This window comes from Hibiscus syriacus, unplaced genomic scaffold (genome assembly GCF_006381635.1).
Source record: "Hibiscus syriacus cultivar Baekdansim isolate YM2019G1 unplaced genomic scaffold, ASM638163v2 tig00110945_pilon, whole genome shotgun sequence".
Taxonomy (NCBI): Eukaryota; Viridiplantae; Streptophyta; class Magnoliopsida; order Malvales; family Malvaceae; genus Hibiscus; species Hibiscus syriacus.
The window spans coordinates 2,257-26,541 of NW_024062926.1; the positions used below are offsets into that span (position 1 = coordinate 2,257).

Below are 24,285 nucleotides of genomic sequence, written 5' to 3' on the forward strand. Positions count from 1 at the left end.
GCCTTTTCAACATACCTCGTATCTTAGGATACGCAAGTTCCATTAATACCTAGCTTCAGGCTGATGTGAGGATTGTTATAAATACGAGCCATCTTTGAAAATTCCTAAATCTATTTCAAGCAAATGTCAAAGAAAATATGTTTTAATATTGTCGAATTATTCCCGAGAGAAGTGTTATAAAAATTCTTGTGCGTGTTGCTTTTAATTTTATCGTCAATTTCGTCAACATACAGTTAAGTTACAAGAGTTTTCATGAAGCTACAATCATAATTACATTTTTCAGAACATTTAATGAAAAAATTCCACATCATGCCGTGAAATCAAGCCGAGAAGACATTTCACGAAAGATGCCTTACTGCTACAATCATGAAGCTTATATAGAGAAGACATGTAATTATTTAATGAAAGAAATTCAGAGTTTGGTCTACATTGTTTGAAGAAAGCAGTCGATCAAGGTAATATCAATGCCATATATGTATGTGGTCGTATTCTAATTTGTTTTGGGGGTGAATTAAGGGATAAAGACTTCAAGTGAGAGCTCCTGGTCTTCGAATTCTAGAAAATAAATTTACAAGTTATTCGAACGGAGATGAATATGTTTTTATCGTTTAAGTTATGGCGTCGTCACAACATTACCTTTCAAGAACAAATTGAAGCCTGAAATTGTCCTACCAATTGCATAATTCATACCATCAAAAATGGACTATAGACAAACTATATATTGTTATACTGTTGTTTTGGAACCTTATGAAGCGATTTTGTTTTGTAACATTTTACATATATATTGAATTTTTTTTAATTAGTATTGTCTACTTATAAAGATCTAGTTTTTATGTTATTTTATCGATACTATCCAATAAAATAAAATGCTTAGATTTTAATTCGAAAAGGAATAACCATACCTCGCGTATTGGAAAATTCGAGATATAACAAATACCACTCGCGATAAATTTCTCGGAACGTTTTAATATCTCGGAACCTCTCGTTTGGGATATTTTTCTAAAATCTGGTTGCAGTTACTTTTCAAAAAAAAAATGTGTGGGGTTATCATTTTAATTAGGGTAATCTATGTCAAATACCACTCATCTTTATACTCGGATCGAAAATGCCACTGACGTTTCAATTTTTTCCAATTTAGCACGGACGTTTATGTTTCACTTCAATTTTGCTACTCCACCATTAATCCGCTAACGGAATGATGATGACATGGCATGGAGGGCTGTGACAATGATGACGTGGATGCCTTACCAAAACGACGTCGTTTCAATTCAACTATTTTGATGCTCAATAAAGACAAAACGGCACGTTTTGCTTGAAAAAATTATTGAAATATTATGCAACTAGAGGGATTTGAACCCCAAACACCTTAAAATTAAATTGAATTCTTAACCATTGAACTACATTAAATTTTTCTATTATGTTTTCTATAAAGTTTTAAATTTTAAAACTCCAATTAATATGTTTGAACCCCAAATAAAATTATTACTTAACCCCTGGCATCGATATCTAGTACCCCTTATCTCCATCTACATTCTCTTGTTTTCATCACCATATTCTCAAAGTTGTTGCTTTTAGTAAATTCAAGAAACACACCCAGCAGATGTACAAGTTCTCAAGATCTGAAAAATGGTGTAGACCTCCTTCCATTGCTTCGGATCTTGATAGAGCTCAGGGATTTCTCCATTGACCCATGCGACAACATCTTCATGACCACTTCATTTGCGGCGTCAGGTGTGATACACTCGTCTCTGGTTTGCCTTGAGTTCCTGACTCATTCTCCAATTTAACACGTTTGGGTCGACTATGTCTCTCCAGGAACTCAGTCACCGTTGAAATACCCGATGTTCTTGGCTCACTCCCTCACCTAAAGAAACTCTACCATTGACAACCATCTCCATGGACCAATTCCTTCAAGCTTAACAACCTAACACGCTTCAAACGACTCGAAAATCCAACGAAACTACATTCCGGTGAGTTTCTTGATCTGGGTTCACTCGGAAAGCTTTACTTCTCGACGCTAGCGATAACAACGTATCCGACCATGTCCATCAACGTTTCCAGTATCTCTCGTCGAGCTCTCGGTGATGAACAATATCCTAGACAACATCGACAATATTAGGTTCTTACAATTCTAGATCTCAGTCACAACATCTTATACGGTGCAATATCATTAGTTTTTTTCAAGCATCGTTAAAAATGGAAGCAAATTTCTGGGGAGATATGTCAGAGGAAGAGTATTACACGTCGCAGGGCGTTCGTAACACTAAGTCTTACTTCGAGACGCCCAACGACAAACTCTTCACTCAGAGCTTCCTCCCTTTGGATAAAAAAGTGAAGGCCTCCGTTTACATGACCCACGGCTACGGCTCCGACACCGGCTGGCTCTCTAGAAGATTTGCATCAGTTTTCCACTTGGGGTTATGCTATTTTCGCCGCTGATCTCTTCGGTCTGGCAAATCCGATGGTCTCTGTTGCTACTTAGGTACTTTCCACTAGAGTGACCGTATTGAATCATCACCGCCATCGACATTGGAGTTCCACTAGGAAAAAGAAGACATGTGTCATGTTATAGCAAATTTACGACGATAACAAATGCCCCTATCGCAAATTCTACAATACCTTTGAAAACGATGACGATTTAACTCCACCTCCAGTGCCTCCCAACACGGTAAAGAAAAAACGACGATGCAGAAAAAGGAAAACGACGTCGAAAACCCGGATGAACACCTCGTCGGCCGAGAGCAGATTCTTTACCAGCGGAAGCTTTGAAGACTATGGTATTAACGACAGTGAAACAAAAACCCTTGTTTCATCTTCGAGGAGCTTCTCTACTGATTCCCCCTAAGAGATGTTCAACACCAACTTAAAAATTATACTGGAAACAAAGCCTACGAGGAAAAGCAAGAAGAAACCTAAGAAAATTAAGAAGACAAGAAGGTACGCTATAAGATTTTCGTCATCAGAGAGCGAATCGCCAGCGAGGTTGTCGAGCTTCTTGCAACAGATGATACGTGCATGTGGACGGCAGTGAGGGAGTTTTGTGGTGGTGAAGAAATGGGAGTTTTGTAGTGACGAATCTCCAACTTTTCTCAGGTAATACAGATGTTACGTTGACTAAATAACTTTAAAAAACCGTCCATGTCATCGCTGTCACGGCATTGGCACATGTCATCGTGCCGTTAATGGATTAACGACGGAGTGATAAAATTGAAGTGAAACATAAACGTCCGTGTTAAAATTGACAAAATTAAAACGTCAGTAACATTTTCGATCCCAAACATAAAGATAAATAGTATTTGACGTAGATACCCTTTTAATTACGGGCTACCTTAATTAATGACGACAAGTTGACCCCCAGACTCTATGTTGCTTTGTACTTACCCATTCTCTCCGTTTACCGTTTCTTTCCGGTCTTTCCCATTTTCTTTTACCTCTTCTACGTCTGCTACACAACTCCGTTTCGGCACTCCGTCTTTCTCTCTTAAATTTAATTCCCTGCTGTTTTCAATTTCAATCTCTTAAATTTCTCAATTTGCAATAATTTATCAGCACAAAGGAGAGGTCTCTGTTAAGTTCTTAACCTCTTCGCCGGCTCGTGGTTTCCAGATGTTGGGGAAAATCAAACTCCTCCTATGAGCTTATTACAATCTTTTTCTTCGTTGCCACTTTTTGTTTGGCTTCGTTTTCACTCGCACAACATCAAGTACAACTCTCTGAGTCGGATCGGTTCGATGCAGACGCAGACGCCGGAAACGGCACCTTTTCAAATGTTTCTTCGGTAACTAAACCGATGGAAGGTTCATTTGCTGCTATCATCGATCGTGCTCTGGAGAAGGAGTTCGATGAGAACGAAAAAAACGAAGGTTCATTTCCTTTTTTTCCCCCGCTGATTTTGCTTAGATTAGGGATTAGATTTCAAATCCGCACTAATAAAGTGTTCAGCTTACGTATTGCTGTTTACTTCAAACTTGCTAGTTCTTTATATACTGTAGCAATTAATTATTGCTATTTCTATTGCTTATCGAAGGTTTTTGAGCTCGATCTACTTTTAGGTTATCATTGTCAATGTAGGTCTATAGAGGGTAATTAGTGAGTGTGTATTTGCATAACTTCTGGGGAAAAGAGTTGCTAATTTTTATTAAATTATAATTGTCGAATATAGTCTAAATTCATCCCGATTTGCAGTAAGTGACGATGCTGCAAGTTTCAACAACAGTGTAGCGGAACAGCAGGTTGGTAGTACTCATTCTTTTGAGAACTTTTCAGCTCGGATAACTTGCTTACTTACTCTCTTTCATATGTGTTTGTTATCAGGCTGTTTTGGAAACCGTTGCTAGAGTTAAGACGAAGAAAAATGATACGAAAGAGGAAAAGTATGTGCTTCTCCTCATCAATGATTAGACTTATTTTGTGATTTTGATTTCTGATAAGTTGTTAATAGAAGAGCTTAATTTCCTATTTTGATAATTTTTTTAAGGAATTTTATACCATATCTTCTTCTTAATTACTTGAGACATGTAGTAGTTCCCTCACACCTTTTGCATCCTCCTTTTAGATCATTTCAACTCCATGACGTTTTCAATCTAGAGAATGATAATAGAGCTGAAGATACACCGACATTGATAGATCGAAAGGTTAGATTGGTTAAAACTTATGTTGAGATTTTTTTTGTACTTAGAAATCTGAGGGTTGATTTATTTCAGGACAATGTCTTCATCATATCTAATTTAAATCAAAATATCCAGTGTTACAACTGGACTTGAGGTAAATGTTTTATCATATTCGTTTCACCACAGCTGTTTTTTTTTTTACATTTAACTAATAAGCTGATTTAAACTTCTTGCTTATGGTCCATAGACTGATATCAGATTTGGTAGTTGTCATCGTATCTGCAACTTGTGGTGGCATTGCATTTGCTTGTGCTGGACAACCGGTCTGATTTTATTGATATAAGCCTATTTAGTCTTTGATTTGAGTTTTTGGTCCCTCCAGAGTGCCTTGGATTTCTAATTTCCCATATATTTTATTGTTACATTTTACAGGTGATTACTGGATATTGTTGGCAGGATCTCTTATTGGACCTGGAGGTTTTAACTTTGTCGGTGAAATGGTGCAAGTATGTTTTACATTTCATTAAAATTTTGCTATCAACACTGACATCTTATTTATTAAACCCTTTGTAACTGAGTTGAGTGATGGCTTCTTGATCATAATGCCATTATTCACTCTCTTGCATGGAGCCTTATTATGAAAAAGGAGTTTTTTTTTTTTTAAATTGCATTCTTCATCTTATTTAATATTAGTTATTATGATTCTCTTAGAGTTCATCTGAAGCCTCCCTAACAATCCACTGCTCTTATTGGTCTGTTCTTGTGAAACCTGTCTATGTCTTTTTTCCCATTAATTTCTTTAATTTTATATGAGCATTTCATTACGATTGTTAGTCGGTCGTTTGGGTGCCTCTATCAAACTAGGGCAATAAATAGAAGCAAACATAGACGAGGTTTTAAGTTCCAGTAAGTAATATTATGGTCTGATTAGACTCTGTTATACTGTTGCTAGCAACTGCAATTGAATTGTGTAGTGTTCTTGAGAATGGCCAGGGTGATCTCATTCCATTAGAGGCTGTTCCATTTGAAATGTTTGTTGGTTATTCATCTATTATAGATTTAATAATTTATTTATTTTCTCTCATTTGAATCATGCAGGTTGAAACAGTAGCTCAGTTTGGTGTGATTTTTCTTCTTTTGCATTGGGCCTGGAGTTCTCTGTTGCGAAGGTTGCATTGTGCCTCTGAATCTTTTCTTTTCTATTTGTATCATACTCTTTACATCAATTCATATCATTTCTCTAACTTCATCCTTTTTATTTTAAGCTTCGAGTTGTTCGAGCAGTTGCCGTCGTAGGTGGGCTACTCCAGATAGTTCTATTTATGTGCCTCTGTGGAATTACAGCCTCAGTCTATTAATTTTGACACAAAGTCTCTGTTGGTTCAGTTTCATTAATCTTTATTAATTGATGTTACCACCTTCACCTGAATCTGAGTGCACTGAGGTTGCATAATTTTATCTAGTTATTGAGGTTTCTTGTATATCTGGGTCATAAAGAGGCTTCTTGCTGTTGTGTTGTTCAAATTTTTTCCTGTTTCTTGACTTCAAATCCAATTTTGGGTTTGCCTTTTTTTTTTTGGGGAAAAAAACGATATGCATTATCTGAAAATGATTAAGGTACATGATTCATGCAAACATGTTATCTTTCTTAATTTTCTTATACTTATGGACCATTGTATACCACAATTGTAATTCTGAATCGCACAGTATTAATTGGGTGCTGTTTGCAGTTATGTGGCGGTAGACTTCCAGAGGGTGTATTTGTTGGTGTATTCCTTTCAATGTCTTCACAGCTGTGGTAAAATTTCGTGGAAATCTTTTAGAGATGCTTACAGAATCTACGCACATTCATACTTTCCCTCACTAATTGAGCAAACAAATTTATGCACATCAAACGAGTTTAGACACCCACACAGTACTTGTAGAGATCTTTATCTTTGTTTACTATATTTCGGTTTCTAAAGTTGCTTTTCTCTTTTCAATGGCAGGTGCTTAAATTTTTGATGGAAAAGAATTCTAACAATATGCTTCACGGCCAAGTCATCATTGGCACACTTATTCTGCAAGTATTGATTCTTCACTCCATTGTTAAGTTCTGTTTTGCTTTACAGATTTTGTCAATGACATGTACTTTTATCATTCCCTGTGTCCTTAGCAGTTTTTAAATTTGCAGGATTGTGCTGTGGGATTACTATTTGCGTTGCTTCCGGTTCTTGTTGGAACTTCCGGTATTCTTCAAGGAGTAATGTCCATGACTAAATTGTACGAGGAAAACTTGAAGAACTATCATATTCCAATTTGGATCTGGATTACTGGATAAATAGCACTCCTCTTCATGTTTTTTAGATGCCACATAAGTTGAAAATATGCGACTAAGGACTAGGCTTAGCTTTTAAGTGAGGGCATGGTTCCCGCTCCTCACTATTTGTTAGTGTGCATTTTTTCCTAAAACTTGAAATATAGATCATGCTTAGAGCCTTAGATTCAAATATTAGCCACTTAGACTAACTTTTCTTCGATCAGATCAGGAGTCATAGACAATTATTGTTTTGATTTTGTGCTTGTAATGGTATAAGAATAGACACTTGGCTTTGGATTAGGATTAAGACTATAACTTCTTGTTTTCCCGTGATATATTTTTCTCTATTCATGGTGTTTTCAGTATTGAGATAAGTTAACAGTTAACACTATATATATTAACCAGGTTGGTCACATTGGCTGCCTTTTTGGCTGTTTTGTCAATATTGTCTCGTACTTGCCTGCCTTGGTTGCTTAAACTGATGATAAGCCTTTCATCACAGGTATATATGTTATCTGCAGATAGAATTGCATACTGATTTTTTTTTCCACTTTGTTATCTGTTATGATTTGTTTAATTATTGTTATATGTGCAGACGGATGAACTCTATCAACTGGCATCTGTGGCGTTCTGCTTACTTGTGGCCTGGGTATGTTTTGCGTTTCTTTTTGGTTTGTCTTCTTTTTACTTTCACTTTGTTAAGCATCTGGATTTTGTATGCAATATCCACATCTACACACCCTTTCTTCCAAATCTTGTGTTTTTTTATCTGTGAAGAAATTACTATTATACCATTTTCCATACACTGTCCATTCTTTTAGTGGCACATGAACAACTGACAAGCAGGGTTTGTGATGAAGCCTAAACTTATGGTTTTAAAATACCGGTGATCAGCCTTACAGATCTAAAAATATATAAGCTTCTATGTAATATTAATGAGGTGCATTAATCGTTTTTGATATCTGCTTGAGATTCAGAGAGTTGAAGTACATAACGATACATGCTCAACTGCTAAAATCATTAGTTTAAGGTATACAAACATAGAAAGAAATCTTGCAGTTTCTGATCAGTTTGTTTTTTACATTGTTGCAATAAATTAAGCCAGTCAGATATCTGCACATTTTTTTGGAACTTATAGTTAATTGATTGTTTAATTTTCAGTGTAGTGACAAGCTGGGGCTGAGCTTAGAATTGGGTTCATTTGCTGCTGGATTGATGATATCAACAACTGATCTTGCCCAACACACTTGAACAAGTTAAGATTATGCTTTACAAACTGTCATATAATGATAGTGCATTCATTTATATTGGATGCTATTATCAGCTCTTCCTTCTAGTCATCCTCGATTGAATTTAGTCTGTGTGTGCAGATCGAACCCATTCGGAATTTTTTCGCCGCACTGTTCCTGGCTAGCATAGGGATGCTGATCAATGTTCAGTTTCTCTGGAACCATGTTGATATCTTACTTGCTGTTATACTGGTTATCCGTAAAAAATAATAATTGCTTTGGTTGTCAAGGGTTTCGGATACAACAACAAGACTTCACTGCTTGTAAGCTATATTTGATGCACGCCCGATATGTATTGCCTTTGGAGTTTTAAGTAACTCGAGTTCTTTTACTTGTACAGGTTGGAATGTCCCTGGCACAGATAGGAGAATTCGCTTTCGTTCTTCTCAGCCGTGCTACAAATATCCATCTCGTTGAGGTCAGTGCTACTATCCGAGTTCATTGTACTGTTGATTTGAGAAGATGGCTAATACTTTGTGGGCGTTATGATCTTCTCCATAACTGAAACCTTGAGCTTTCCAGGGTAAACTGTACCTGCTACTTCTTGGCACAACAGCACTTAGCCTGGTATAATTTATTCCTGGCTCGATTCGATACTCTCATTGACTATAACAAATTCAAACTTACGAAAACAACAGAAAGAAATCCGAAAATGCTGGTTCTTTTATAGTAAAATATTGATGGTTTCAACTCCATATCCTCAGGTGAATCCTCTATTGTTAAGCTAATCCCTGCCATACTTCACCTTGGGGTGCTCTTACGGTGGTCTCCCCGAGAGAGAAAGTTCGATCGAGGTAATTACTAGTCTCATACGTGCGAAGGATCATGTCCAACTGCCACTGCTAAATTCATATAAATTTTATTTTCCAGCTTGGAATTAAAGGAGAGAACCTCCGTTCAGACAGCGGAAAGCATCGCATTACATTGATGGCCCAAGAACCCCATGATTCATGATTATTAACGTGTAATTAAACTAATTGAGAGAAAAAACTCCATAACGAACTTGATCGGCCGTTTTGTCATGTTGCAAATGAAGTCTACCGAATGATCCCGTGAAACGAGTTTGCTTTTTATTTACCATTTTTGGTTTACTAACCCTATTATATTTCATTAACGAATTGAATAGAGCCTCTTAAGCAAGCCAACAGCATGAGGTAACTCTAACTGTTGAGCCAATGCATTGTAATCATTCATTTTTTTTGTCACAACATTTAACTTGTTTGCCTTTGTTGTATCATAAGTTTTGGGTGCTAGTGTTCGAATATTCTCGTTTTTATCTTTCAAATATTAACATCACACTATATATCACAACCTATTTTCTTAGTGAATCATAACATTCTTGAGAGCAATATATTTTATTAATAAAATTATTAACATTATAGATCGCAGTCTATTTCTTAGTGAATCATGATATTATTGAGCACAACCATATTTTTTATATATTCATAACATTTTCAGCTTTTAACTTATTTCTTATCGTAGGAAAATTCAAGATTACATCAATTTAAACTTTGGTAACATTTTAGATTCAACTATTTTATTATTAAAATGTTAAGATTTCATATTGCAACTGCTTTCTTAATGAACTATGATATTCTTGGGTGCAACCTATTTTATTAATAAAAATATTAACATTACAAATTGCAACCTATTTCTTAGTGAACTATGACATTATTGAGTGAAACCATATTTCTTATATATTCGTAACATTTCAACTTTTAATTTATTTTTTTATTGTTGGAATATCTAAGGTCTCATCAGTTTAAACTCTGGTAACCTTTTAAACTTAAAATGTTATTAGTATTTATAACATCTACCGTTTATAACTCATTTTATTACCCTGTATAACATTTTAATACAACCTGTTATGTTACTCCGACTGATAATTTTTTCGGTTTCAACTTATAACATTGTAGGTAACACTTTTAACCTATAACTTTTTTATCAGTCACGTCGTTTATTAGCCTTATTTTAGGTATCTCATAGCAAAACCTCCCAATAAGATCTATAAATAGATATAAGATCTATAAATAGATACAGTTTACCTGTGATATAGTGGTAAACCAAACAGCGGCCAGATTACAACTTACTTGTGATATAGTCCATATAGATTAGATTAAGTTGTGTTCGAAGATCGATGATGGCCAATAAAGAACTTCCCCTGTGCTGCAATGGAGGTGGAGCCACAGCAGACTCATTGATATTCTCATGTAGCTTCAGCTTCTCATATTACATTATTATAAACTTCAAATGGAAAAGCTCTGGCTTTCTTTCTTGTCGAGAATCCCACAAATAATTTCAAGCCACTTGGTCGAGTCATCAAGGTTGTAATATTTGGAAATAGAAAAAGACTAGGGATTTAGAAGAAAGGGTAAAAAGAAATTCAGATTCTCATTGAAATTCATAGATATCCTAGTACATTAACAGATTTCTTTATTTATACTATACAAATGTACTAAGTTGATTTTGTCAGTTGTATTTTAACAGAGTTGTCGTTATGCTGGTGGGCCCAGGTAATCATTTTCACATTTGGAGTATGACACTCCTTCACCAGCCTGCTGATTCGTGGGTTCAACCGGCCTAAGTCCCAAGCCTCCATTCTCATAGATTTCCTTCCAGCCCATTCCTGCATCTCTCGAAACAACGTTGTCCTTCATTACCCATACATTGTCGTTTTGAACTTCCTCAATTAAATCAGCCTCAACCTCTTCGTTCCTTATCTACTGACCTAAATCCCGAATTATTCTAATCCTCAATTCTGCCGCCTCTAACACGAACCCTAATTCCTCTTCCATAAACCCTAAATTCACATCTGAGCTCGTGAAAATACCCCCTCCTGCACTGGATCCTTGTCCCCAAGGATCAAAGTCTGGGAACTGCGACTTCAAGACAGAAAGGTCTTCCCACGTAGCATGTTCCTTCGCCAGATTGAACCAGTGAATCAATAATTGAGTGACTTCACGATTTTGCCCCTTGATAACTCGTTTGTCCAACACTGCCGCCGGGTATACCTTCAGTTGACCATCAGTCCCGACCTCGGGCGGATCAATCGAGGTAACACTCTTCTCCCCGATTTTATTTTTAAGCAAACTCACGTGAAAAACCGTGTGAATCTTTGAAGAAGGTGGTAACAGTAAGCGAAATGCCACTGAGCCAATATTTTCAATAACTTCGTAAGGCCCAAAAAATCAAGCAGAAAGTTTCAAATTCTTGCGAAGGGCGACGGAAGTCTGACGATATGGCTGGAGCTTGAGGTACACCATATCTCCTACTTGAAATTGTCTATCTGTGTGTTGCTTGTCTGCATTTTACTTCATATGATGCTGAGCCTTAAGTAGATTTTCTTTAAGCACTTGATTGATTTGTTCCCTCTGTTGCATTACTTTTTTTACTGCTTGAACTGGTGATTGTTGAATAGGAGCTGATAATGGGGCTTTGTAACCATACAAAGCTTCGAACGGAGTGATGCTAATAGCAGTATGAAAATTTGTGTTATATCACCATTCGACCTCTGGCAGCCATTTTGCCCAATCTTTAGGCTTTAGAAAACACAAAGCCCTGAGATATTGTTCTAAACATTGATTCACCTCTCAGTTTGACCATCCGTTTCCGGGTGGTATGTTGTACTGAATAGGGTAGATATACCAAGCTGCTTCATAAATTCCTTCCAAAACACGCTAGTGAAAGTCCTATCACGATCAGAAATAACCACCTGTGGCTGCCCATGTAACTTGTAAACACTGTCAAGATATTTTCTAACTACTTCGAATACAATGTAAGGATGAGCAAGACAAATAAAGTGCTTGTATTTTGTGAACTTATACACGACCACCAAAACACAATTGAACCTTAGAGAAGTAGGCAAACCTTCAATAAGGTCAATGGCTATGATCTCCCAGGCGTTAGATGGAATAGGCAATGGTTGGAGTAACTCGGGCTTAGCAACATGTTTAGATTTAATATGTTGACATATATCACAATTTCAGACACATAGCAAAACTATAGCCTTCTGTCCAGGCCAATAAAAATAAGAGTGCAGGCGTTGGTAGGTTGCATGTCCCCCGAATATTCACCCAAAGGAGAGTCGTGCATAGTTACAACCAAGTCATGTGTCAAATTTTCAGCAGGCCCAATATAAAATTTTCCTTTAAAACGCAAAACACCCTTCACAAACGTCCAATCGGGTATAGAACCATTCTTTACTGTCAAAGCAGTAATGATCTTCCTAGCTAACTCATCTTCAACATAAGTAGTCTCAATCTCCTCAACCCAAGTAGGAATAAAACTAGTAGCAGAACGTAGGTTCAACTCCAAATTATCTTCATAAATGCGTGAAAGAGCATCAGCAACCAAGTTCGTTTTGCCCTTTCTATAGTGGATAGTATAATCCAACCCGAGAAGTTTTGTATCTAACAAGTGCTTAAGAGGTTCGTGATCCGTCTTAATAACAAAGGGTCGACCTTTAAGTTAATGATGTCATTTAGTCACAACCATTTATATAGCCAAATATTCCTTTTCGTAAACGCTCTTATCAGCATGGTGTGAACCCAAAGCTTTACTAAGATAAGAAACTGAACTGCCACCTTGAGATAGGACAGCTCCAAAGCCTTGAAAACTCGCGTCAGTCTCCAAACAAAAGGGTTTATTAACTTCCAGAAGTGTTAGTACTGAGGCACTACAGATAGCCAATTTCATATTCTCAAAAGTAGTCATAGCTTCCTCGGACCACTTGAAGGCGTTCTTTTTAAGCATGTTTGTAAGTGGGTGACTTATTTCACCATAATTTCTGATGAACTTCCTGTGGTAACCCGTGAGGCCCAAAAAACCACGCAAGTATTTGAGAGACTTAGGTTGTTTCCAGTTGCGCATGGCTTCAATTTTACTAGGGTCAGTCGCTACCCCAAAAGGAGAAATAACATGGCCAAGGTACTCCGCTTGTTGTTGAGAAAAGAAACACTTCTTCCTTCTCGCAAACAGTTGAATTCTCTTCAAAATCTCTAAAACAGTTCTCAAATGAGTCAAGTGGTCTGACAAGGATGGACTATAAATTAAAATGTCATCGAAGAATACCAAGACAACTTCCTAAGGAATGGACCAAACAGATCATTCATCAGTGCTCGGAAAGTCGCTGGGGGCATTTGTTAGGCCAAATGGCATGACCTTAAACTCATAATGCCCACGGTGAGTGCGAAATGGTCTTGGGAATGTCTTCTTCCTTGATTCGAATCTGCCAATACCTAGAATGGAGATCTATTTAAAGAAATAAGTCGACCCAACCAGCTCATCAAACAAGTCGTCGACGACCGGAATTAAAATTTATTTTTGACAGTCCGTTGATTTAACTATCCATAATCAACACAAAATCAACAAGTTCAATCCTTCTTAACCAATAAACAAGATGAAAAAACGAGTTTTTGTTTGTTTGTATCACTGAAGCAGCCAATAATTCCTTGATTTGTCTTTCAATCTCTGATTTCTGCTGATACAAAAAATGTTATGGCCTCAGATTAATAGGGGGAGTATCCTGTTTCAGTACTATGGCATGATCATGAGATCGCACAGGAGGTAAGCCTTGGGGTTCATCGAAAACTGCTGAAACTCATGCAAAAGAGGCTGTACAACTAGAGGTGTATCTAAATTAGAATTTTCAGCACTCAACCAATAATATTTGCCAACAATATCAGGCTGTTTAGCAGCGAGCTTTTGTAATTTTTCACCTAAAATCATTTTATTGGAACAGTCCTGTTTCCTCTATGCAATGTGATATCCTTATCCTATTTACTAAAGGTCATCATCCTATTTCGAAAATCCATAAGGATTGGATTATAATGAGTCATCCAATCAACGCCGAGGACCATATCACTCCCTCCTATAGGCAATACATGAAAGTCATAGGCAAAATAGTGACCTTGCATACAACATGTCAAATTATTACTCTTGGAAATACTTATCAACCGTTCTCCATTAGCTACTGTAATCGCCAATGGTGTAGTTTGAACCAGCTCTGTGCCTTATTTAGCCCAAGCAGGTGTAACAAAGCTGTGAGTGCTACCACTGTCAACCAATATGTTCAAAGTTTCATTGCCAATGTTGTCTTATATTCGAATAATATTATGCCCGGTGATTCCCTGTAAAGCATTGATAGAGATTTCGAATGGGTTTTCTGGCCCTACTTCATCTTCAGCAACTGGCAATTGATGCTCTACCGTTTCTATGACATTGTCATCTCCCAACTCTCCAGTATCATCTTCTTCCATAGAATTCAAATGTTTCTGTTTGCATTGGTGCCCAGGTTGGAATTTCCCCCCGTATTTAAAGCAAATGTTGTGATGTTGTTGATACTCAATCAAGGTTTGTTTCGAATTACTTGGAATAGTGTTTGTATTTGGCTACTAGGCACTGGTGTAGAAGTAGCTTTAGGAAGGAGGTTGGAAGAAGCAAAAGTATTTTGTCAAAGGCAGACTTGGATCGAATACATCAACCTCCATCGAAAGTTCATATAATTTAGCTTTTTGACAAGCTTCAGCAACAGTCTTTGGTTCTAGCACTTTGACTTTGTATTGAGATCATCCGGAGCCCACTAATAAAACTTGAAACAAAGTAGCCTTTGCTCAAATCATGATGGAAGTTCTTCAAACTTGGCCTGATATTCCCACCCAAAAGATCGTTGGACCAGTTATTAAATTCTTCAATCACATCGACCTGCTCCTTATCACAGAACCTATAGCACAAATCGGCCACAATTTCATGACATGTAACCCTGTTTTTCTGTATCACATAAGCATCAAACCATGTATTGGCATGACCTGATAAATACAATGTAGCAACCTCCAACTTCTGATGGTCAAAAATCGCAAAAATATTAAAATATTTCTGACATTTTTGAACCCAACTTCGTAGATTTGTGCCATCAAAAAATTGTAGTTCTATTCTCGGTGTTGGAACATAAACATTTGTGTTTGTTTCAGATCAGATCTATTGTGATTATCTACTTGTGCAAGATTCAAAGAATCACTTAAATCTTTCAAGGTTGCACCCGCTTTATCCTTGTCAAAATGCCCAGAAGAAGACGGAAAGAATATAGGTTTAAAAGCTAGAATGCCTGGTTCTAGGGGATTTAATGAATACTTTTCATGTGCATCAATAACAGTGACTTGGATAGGAGCTTTACCTTCAACTTTGGGAGAGAGTTTTTTTTGTGCTTTCTGACTGTTGGTGTTTGATGCTCTCCTTCAGCCGCAGTCTTAGCAACCAACTGAAGGATTCGTTGCAAAAAGCCTCGAGTCTCAGCAGATTGAGCTTCCAAGTTTGTATAACGTTTTTCCCAACTGGCTTTCTAATCGAGCCACCATTTAGGTATTCCGTCAGGAATTTCTTCAGTCGACTGGTCAGACATTTCCGGTGGATTTGTTTCAACCATCTTTGATTTTTCTTGGGCATTAACACTCATTTTTTTTACTATTTTGGATCCAAAAAACCTAGCTCTCGATACCAATTGTAATGTTTGGAAATAGAAAGAGACTAAGGATTTAGAAGAAAGGGTGAAAAGAAACTCAGATTCCCATTGAAATTCATAGATATCCCGGTACATTAACAAATTTATCTATTTATGCTATACAAATGTACTAAGTTGATTTTGCCAGTTGTGCTCTAATAGAGTTGTTATACTGGTGGGCTCAGGTAACCATTTTCACATTTGGAGTATGACACTCCACCAGCAGTCCGCTGCTTCGTGGTTTCTATCGGCCCAAGTCCCAAGCCTTCATTCTCATAGACTTACTTTAAACCCGTTCCTGTATATCCCGAAACGACGTCGTCCTTCGTTACCCATACACTGTCGTTTTGACCTTTAATTAAATCAGCCTCAACCTTTTCGCTCATCTACTGACCTAAATCCCCAATTTCTCGTCTCCACCACGAACCCTAATTCCTCTTCCAAGAACCCTAAATTCTCATCTAAGCTCGTGACAAATTTCCCGGTAGGAACACAACCTTTCTCATTAAATCAAACGCCAGACCTCGATCCTCGCTTTCTTCCTCTGTCTGCTCAATTATACGTACCAAATCACAAACCACCTCATAGTACTTCCCGGACTCCATCTGTCTCATCGTATCGATAATTCTTGTTTTTTTTCTGTAAGTTTTATCATTATTTTGGTCTTCATTTGTAAATATTATATATTTAAAATTAAAACTAAACTAATAAAAGAACAAGCTTTTAGGACTAAAACTATTATATTATACTTCAAAAATTTTAATAATTTTTTAACAACCGTTGATCAAAATTAGAAAAAAAACATATAACGCTAATGATAAAAATTACATAAAAAAATAATTTAAAGGTTAAAATAAAAAAACAGCAATAATTTAATGAAAAGTTAATTATGTAGAGAATTGACATATAAATCTACATGGTAACCAGTCGGATTGGATGGGTTTTCATTTGATCCAAAAAGTGTATCCTTTTCATCTGATTTGAGTTTAGGAATGTCTCATTTGATCCAAAATATGATCTAAATTATGGGGTAAAAATTCACATCCAATTATACCTAAATATATAATAAAAATTATATTATTATATCGAGTCAGATCAGGTTGAGTAAGAAATTTTTCACCTTAAATTGATCTAATTTCACCCTTTATAGCATCCGACTCGAACCTGATTTAAAAAAAAATAATTTTATCAAGTTAAATCAAAACTCGTTAAATCTAGATCAAATCGATATCCTTAAATAAACTTGGTTCCGACAGCATCCAAGGAAATGATATATGTTACACAACAATAATGACTTAGAACTAACGGCATCAACAACTAAAAAGAAGGATAAAATCAGAAACCTTATTACAAAATGGAATATCATGTCACTTGCTTTCACTAAACTAGGAATAACAAGCTTTTCCAAGCAGAGTAAGACAGATTCCTATTAGTGGTTTTATGTACAACAATTCAATCAAATAATTGCTGACAATTTTCCCTTGGTTGCTCACTTTTTCCTAGGATGGGTGCAATGTACAAACATGCATGCATCAATTTTCTTACCCCGAAAATGAAAATCATACTCCATCAATCTTAATTTAGAACAACTTTGTTTGATCACAAAGAATTAACAATAAAATATAAATTAATCAGAACTTGAAATAATTTGAACAAGAATTCAAACTCTAAATCATCTGATTTCATTATGTTCCGACTTCCAACCTGAAATCACACCAAGGATGAAAAATTATTCAAATTTGGAGTTAATTAAATAATCGAAATTTTTTAAAATACAATTGATTTAAAACAAGTTCAAATTTTTGAATTTCAACAACTTGTATTAACCCTTGACATGAGATCACCATGCTTGGTGAGTGATTTTTCTATTTGCTACGTTATTGGAAAAAGCAAATAGCCAAGTAGCAAAAGTCCGAGTCGTTAAGAAACTATACTTGGCATTGATGATTCAGCGCCCACTAATCATACTATTAGTTGATATCAATGATATCGGAAAAGCAAGCCAGTTCATCTCAATCAAAATAGCAAAAGCAGCACTAACTAATAAAGTTTATACTATTCTAGCACAACGAAAGGAAGCCGTGAATAAAGGGCTTCAACGATACAAATTACAAACAACACATCAACTGAAAATGACAAGAAGAGAGGGAAAAAAACTTACCTAGAAAGTATAAATCTCATCATTCCTTCTAACAAAATCTACCCCTCTGAAAAAGAAAGAATTTGAAGAGTTTAATTTTTTAGTGGATTGGAAAGTTACGACGGAGTAAAACCGGCAGAATCCGAGGGGTAGATCGGGTAAAATATGAACAAACGAGAGAAATTGGAGGTAAAATTGGTGTAATCGGATGAACGAGATCGGTATTCGGATACTGTTAACGTTTGTTGAAAAGTGGCCGGCGGTTTTGGGAGGGCGGTGGCGACGGAATTTGGTAATAATCGAATTGTTTCATAGTTTCCGTGTTTTTTAGTGAGAAAATTGAAAATTTGGAAGCGAGTAAATTTTTGGAGGGAACTGCAGGGCTGAACTCACGTAATAATATTGTGAAAAAAAATTTATTCACAGCATAATACTCTCCAAGAATTAATTCTTGAGATGGTGCGAATGCTACAGGAGTGAGATTGGTCGCCATGCAGTTGGGGCGAAGCAGGTATTTGTCGCCATGCAGTCGGGGCGAAGCAGGTATTTGTCGCCATGCAGTCGGGGCGAAGAAGTAGGTCGCCATGCAGTCTGTTGAAGGTCGCCATGCACGCTCGGCGTTGTTCTGAATGCACGGTTGGAGGTAGCTGGAAAATAATCATTTACTGGAAACACCCATGGATGATGATTCATATTATACTATTCCCTCAATTTTATATTTGTTCTCATAATGCACATATTTTAAGAAAGTCAAACTTCTTAAGTTTTATCATATCATTATAATTATTTTAGAGAAAATCGCCTCAGTGACCAAAAATGCCTTATAATATACGATTTTAACCAACTTTTTTTGGATTTGCCAAAATGACCAACAAAATCGCAACGCGAAATAAAAATCGCAACGCGATCCCCAGAATCGCAAATCAGTTTCCAAAATCGCAACGCGATTCTTGAAAATCGCAATGCGATAGTACAAATTCGCATTGCGATTTTCAAGAATCGCAACGCGAATATGAAAATCGCAACGCGAACACATAAATCGCAACGCGTATCCGTAAACCGCAACGTGTATCCGTAAATAGCAACGCGTATCCGTAAATCGCAATGCGTATTCGTATATCGCAACGCGTATCCGTAAATCGCAACGATAATCCGTAAATCGCAACGAGAATCTGTAAATCGCAACGATAATCCGTAAATCGCAACGAGAATCTGTAAATCACAACACTGAAATTTTGGGTATATAACTACGCAACAACAGCAAATCATAAACTAAATCCCTAAATCGCAACTCATTCCATCTCCATCTATCACTCTCTCCGGCGACATCCGTTCCTATATCCAACGACATCATTCCCAATCCGGCAACAGGTTTTAGTTTCGCAGCTCGTCTGTTTAGTAAATTAATTTACAACCATGAAATCATCTAATGTTGATCATGTTTGGATAGATTTGTGTTTTGGAGGGTCATGGGATAATGTTCATGGTGTTTTACAATATAGCCTTTACCCATGAATCTTCAACTAAAATTGTCTTTACAAAAGTTAACTTATGAAACTCTAATGCTACGTGTTTCAAATAAATTGAATTTAGAGCCCTAAGTGGATTTAGGCTATCTTATCAGAGAAATGGTAAAGTTTATTTGTTAACCGACAATGAAGATGTTGAACGATTCATTGCTTACATTAGTGTTTCACAAGATGATGTTACATTGTATGTTGTTGAACTTAGAAGTAGTATTGTTGGGTCAGTAGCGGGTAGTAATCAACTAAGTTTTTCTCAAAACCCACAACCTTTCTCTAATCCAAATCCCAATCAACTTTCAGCACCAAATTCCGGTTTTCGTATTGACCAGTTAGACGATGATGAGCCAACAGAAAAAATTGTGAGTACTAGTCAGTATTCGAAATTTGGTCTTGGTCAATATCCGGACTTTGATATTGGTCAATACACGGATTTTGATGATGTTTCAGAAGAAGAAACAGACCCTGCGTGTAATGATTTTGATATTGGTCAATACCCGTATTTTGATGATGAAACAGCCGTTGCCGAAGAATGTATTGTTGATGATAATGAGGAGGAAGTTACGACTGTGAATGAATATGTTGAACATCCATTCTGTAATTCATATAATCCTGAAGAAGAAAAAGAAGAAGAAAAAGTCCCCGAAGAAAAGAAAATGCCACGGGCGTATAACTGGAATATGCCAGAATTACTTCAGATACCGGAAGAAGAGTTGGTAAAGAAAGCAGTTGATTGTTACACAAAAGTTATTCGTATCAAGAAATATGATTGTTTTGATACAAAGGAAGACTTGAAGATAGCTTTGTATACGAAATGTGTGGAAGATGGCTATCAACTAAAAGTTAACAAATCAAGCAAAGATCGTTTCGAAACAAGGTGTATGATTGACAAAAACTGTACGTGGCGTATGATTGCAAAGAGAATAAAAGATTGCGAAATGTTTCAAGTTAGGACTTTTATTGATAAACATACATGTTCAAGAACCCAAGTTTTTCCTCACCATAGACAGGCAAACAAAAAGGTGTTGGGTGTTTTCTGGCTAAGTTAATGTTTTTGAATGGCAGGTATATCGGGGACATGAAATTATGACTGACATGAATGCTCGGTTCAAGATTAGTATATCATATTCTCAAGCTTGGAGAGCCAAATGTTATGCCTTGGAATTGTTGAGGGGGTTGCCAGAAGCATCGTTGCCCAACTGCCGGCTTATTGTCACATTTAAAGCTGAAAATCCTGGGTCGGTAACTCATATCAAAACAGATAGAGATTGACACTTTGAGTGCTGTTTATCGCCATTGGTGCTACGGTTAGTAAATCAATATAATTTTGTTGACTCATTTTTGTTAGTTACATGCATTTCACATTTAAATGATTATATTTCTTGTGTATATTATTTTGTAGATTCGTTCGTTTATTACTTGCATGCGCCCAGTTATTATAGTTGACGGAGCACATTTGAAAGGTCGATACCTTGGAGTAACTTATTAGCAGTAGCCATGGATGCTAACAATGGGATATTGCCAATAGCTTACGGGGTTGGTAAATCTGAAACCTCTGATTCATGGACATGGTTTATGGGGCATCTTAGGGATTGCATAGGTCCTATTAGCAATCTGACAATCATATCCGATAGGGCAAACTCAATTGACAACGCTGTTAGAAGGTGTTTCCCAGATGCTTTTCATGGACTTTGTGGTGTTCATTTGTATAGAAATCTAAAATCAATGTCTGCTGGTATAAAAAAGCACAAATGGACATACTGGAAGGCTGTAAAAGCTTATCGGGAAGTGGATTTCAATAAGCATATAAATTGTTTAAGACGTGTTTTGCCTCAGTTTGCTCAAACACTAGAAGATGTCGGGTTTGAAAGATGGTCAAGAGTACATCAACTTGGAGCAAGATATGGTTTCATGACGTCTAATAGTGCAGAATCAATCAACGCTCTAAGTCGTCATTCCCGGAAATTACCCATTACTATGTTAATGGAGTTTTTTCAAGCCTCTATTCAACAGTGATACTACAAGAAAAAGAAACCATGCAGGTATTATTTCTTTGAATTCGTAACTTATCATATTTATATATTTTACTAAGTATTGTTTATTTAAATTTACAGGAACATTGGAACATCGTGTTACACCATGGACTGAAAAAAAAGATAACGAAACGTGTTGTGAAGTCAACGTTATGGAGAGTTGAACCATGTTCAAACACTTTGTTTCAAGTTCTGGATAATAACTTAAATGGGCTAGTCGATCTGAATGCAAAGACGTGTAGTTGTATGAAATGACAAACATCTGGTTATCTGTGTGGCCATGTTATAAAAGTTGCTCTTCATTTAAACCAAGATGATTCAAGCGCATACGCTATGGATTGCTACACTACAGAAGTTTATCGACAGACTTATGCCGAGATTGTCTACCCTATTCCACATCCTTCTGAGTGGGACATACCAGATGACTTACAAACGGTTTTGCCACCAGCCATGGACAGAAGGCTACCTGGCCGACCAAAAAGTCACGATCGTATACCGTCTAAGGGTGAAGAGAAGAAGAGATCGACATGTAGTCGGTGCAAGGAAAGTGGTCATACAAGGTTGACATGTGGATCACAAGTGCCATCAAAATCATCTTTTCCTCTACCAAAATATGGATCCTCATCAAAATCCAAAGTTCATATGGTGTCAAGCAAAAGGCAATCATCTTTAAAATCCCAATCACAATTGGCTTCACCTTTTGGGACTGTTAACTTAGGTGATTTTTAAATGCAAACGTTGTATTATGTGGATTTTATGTGTGAACTTTTAACATTTTCAGTTGAATTAATGACTCAGGCCAACCATTTTGACTTAACCAACTCTTGTTATTCAGTTGTTATCACTTATTAGGCATGCATTTGACTATCGCAACACGGAAATTACAATCGCAACGAGAGAATCGCAATGCGAAATGAAAATCCCAACATGAAAATCGCAATGCGGAAATGAAAATCGCAATGCGAAATGAAAATCGCAACGAGAGAATCGCAATGCGGAAATGAAATCGCAATGCGAAATGAAAATCGCAACGAGAGAATCGCAATGCGAAATGAAAATCGCAATGCGAAATGAAATCGCAACGAGAGAATCGCAATGCGAAATGAAAATCGCAATGCGAAATGAAATCGCAACGAGAGAATCGCAATGCGGAAATGAAAATCGCATTGCGATTCTCTCGTTGCGATTTTCATATCCGCATTGCGATTTTCATTTCGCATTGCGATTCTCTCGTTGCGATTTTCATTTCGCATTGCGATTTTCATTTCGCATTGCGATAGTCATTTTTGCCTTCAACATAATGCAGATTGAAATCAACAAAATCAACCATTACATTTCAATCAATTAACAAGCACAAATAAGAATTATGTTCGCATCAATTACACAAATCAATTTTTACAAATCATCTTTTACAAATCAATTAAACAATCAAAAAATAAGTAATAATTCTTATTTCCAATCATCTACTATTGAATCAACTTTTACAAATCAATTAAACAATCAAAAAACAATCAATTAAACTATTGAATCAACTTTTGCAGCCATACATCATTTTCACGCAGTTCACTTCTGAGATTAACCTGCAAAACCAAACATTTGCTCAAACAACACTTTCTACACATCTAAAACCTACAAACAGCAAATTATTGAATTCTAGGTACTTAACCAAACATTTTCAAACCAAAAGTCTATAAACTTACCAATTGTTTATGGACATTTTTATAACGCGGATGCAGGTAGGCAGCGTCTCGTATATATCGATTTAGCAATATAATGCCGAAACCACAAGCCTACTGCAGCTCTATCTCTATCGGTGGGAGGTAGATACTTGATGCTTCCCGTCGTCAAACGCTCCAACGCCAAGCATACGAGAGGACCACAATCTCCTCTGGCTCCTTCCGTTTGTTGTGGCGCGGTCTCGTATCTAATAACTGTAATATTGAGCTTCTTTGGCTTCTTGTTTCCAGAACGAGTCCAATAATTGATCGCATCCAAGAATTTAGCCAAATGAGAGCTCCATCCCTTAATAATATCTCTTAAATCAGCCAATGATATGTAATTTATCATGCTGTCATACACTATTGTCTTAAGGGATGGAGCTGAAGCTCGACGAGAATCCAATGTTTACGTTCCAAAACAGGGATAAACCTGCAATCATAAGTAATAATTCATTCATTTGCGCACTTATTTCTTAAAACCTTTAAACTCAATCTAAAATAAATACTAACCTTATCGACCTCCCACCATGCAGGATAAAGTTTAGCTTGTCCATTGCCCAAATCAAATGATTCATCTCGTGCATTCTTCAAGTGAACGGCGTTAAAAGACGTCGGCATAATTGTATATCGTATATTTTTATTTTTCTTAAGTTTTCTTATTATTAGAAGACGTGTCACCCACGCATCGATATGCTGTTTTACAAAAAAAGACATATATTAGTAACTTACATAAATTTAAAAAAAAAATTAATCAAATTGAAATATAAGAAAAATATAAGACTTACCCCCCATCGAAATAGCCATTGTCTTCGACCCCTAATAATACGCCCCACCAAGACCGATCAAGCAACAAAAAGATATCATCGGTGAGTTGGCATATGTCAGTGAAACACCCCTGGCTCCGCTCATGTAGATAAAAATCAACTGCGGTCTTAGCCCAAAGGGTGTTATCCAGAATTGTGTCTGGTAGTTGTCTCCTCTCCACTTCATCTGCCGGAATGGTACTGGCCGGTAACTTATACGAGAGCCAACTCTCATCCATTATGTCCGGCACGTCAGAGGGTTTCTCAAGAAGCCTACATATGACACCATGTGAATCGGGCTCTTGAATGGTGGGAGGGACCTCTTCAATAATGACAGTGGCCTCTTGAACGGTGGGAGGGGACTCTCGAGGAATG

General features: G+C 36.7%; 1 pseudogene; it reads left to right on the forward strand.

The window, feature by feature from the left end:
* Positions 1-2,196: 2,196 nt before the first annotated feature.
* Positions 2,197-8,771, forward strand: LOC120147994 (annotated as a pseudogene).
* Positions 8,772-24,285: the final 15,514 nt, after the last annotated feature.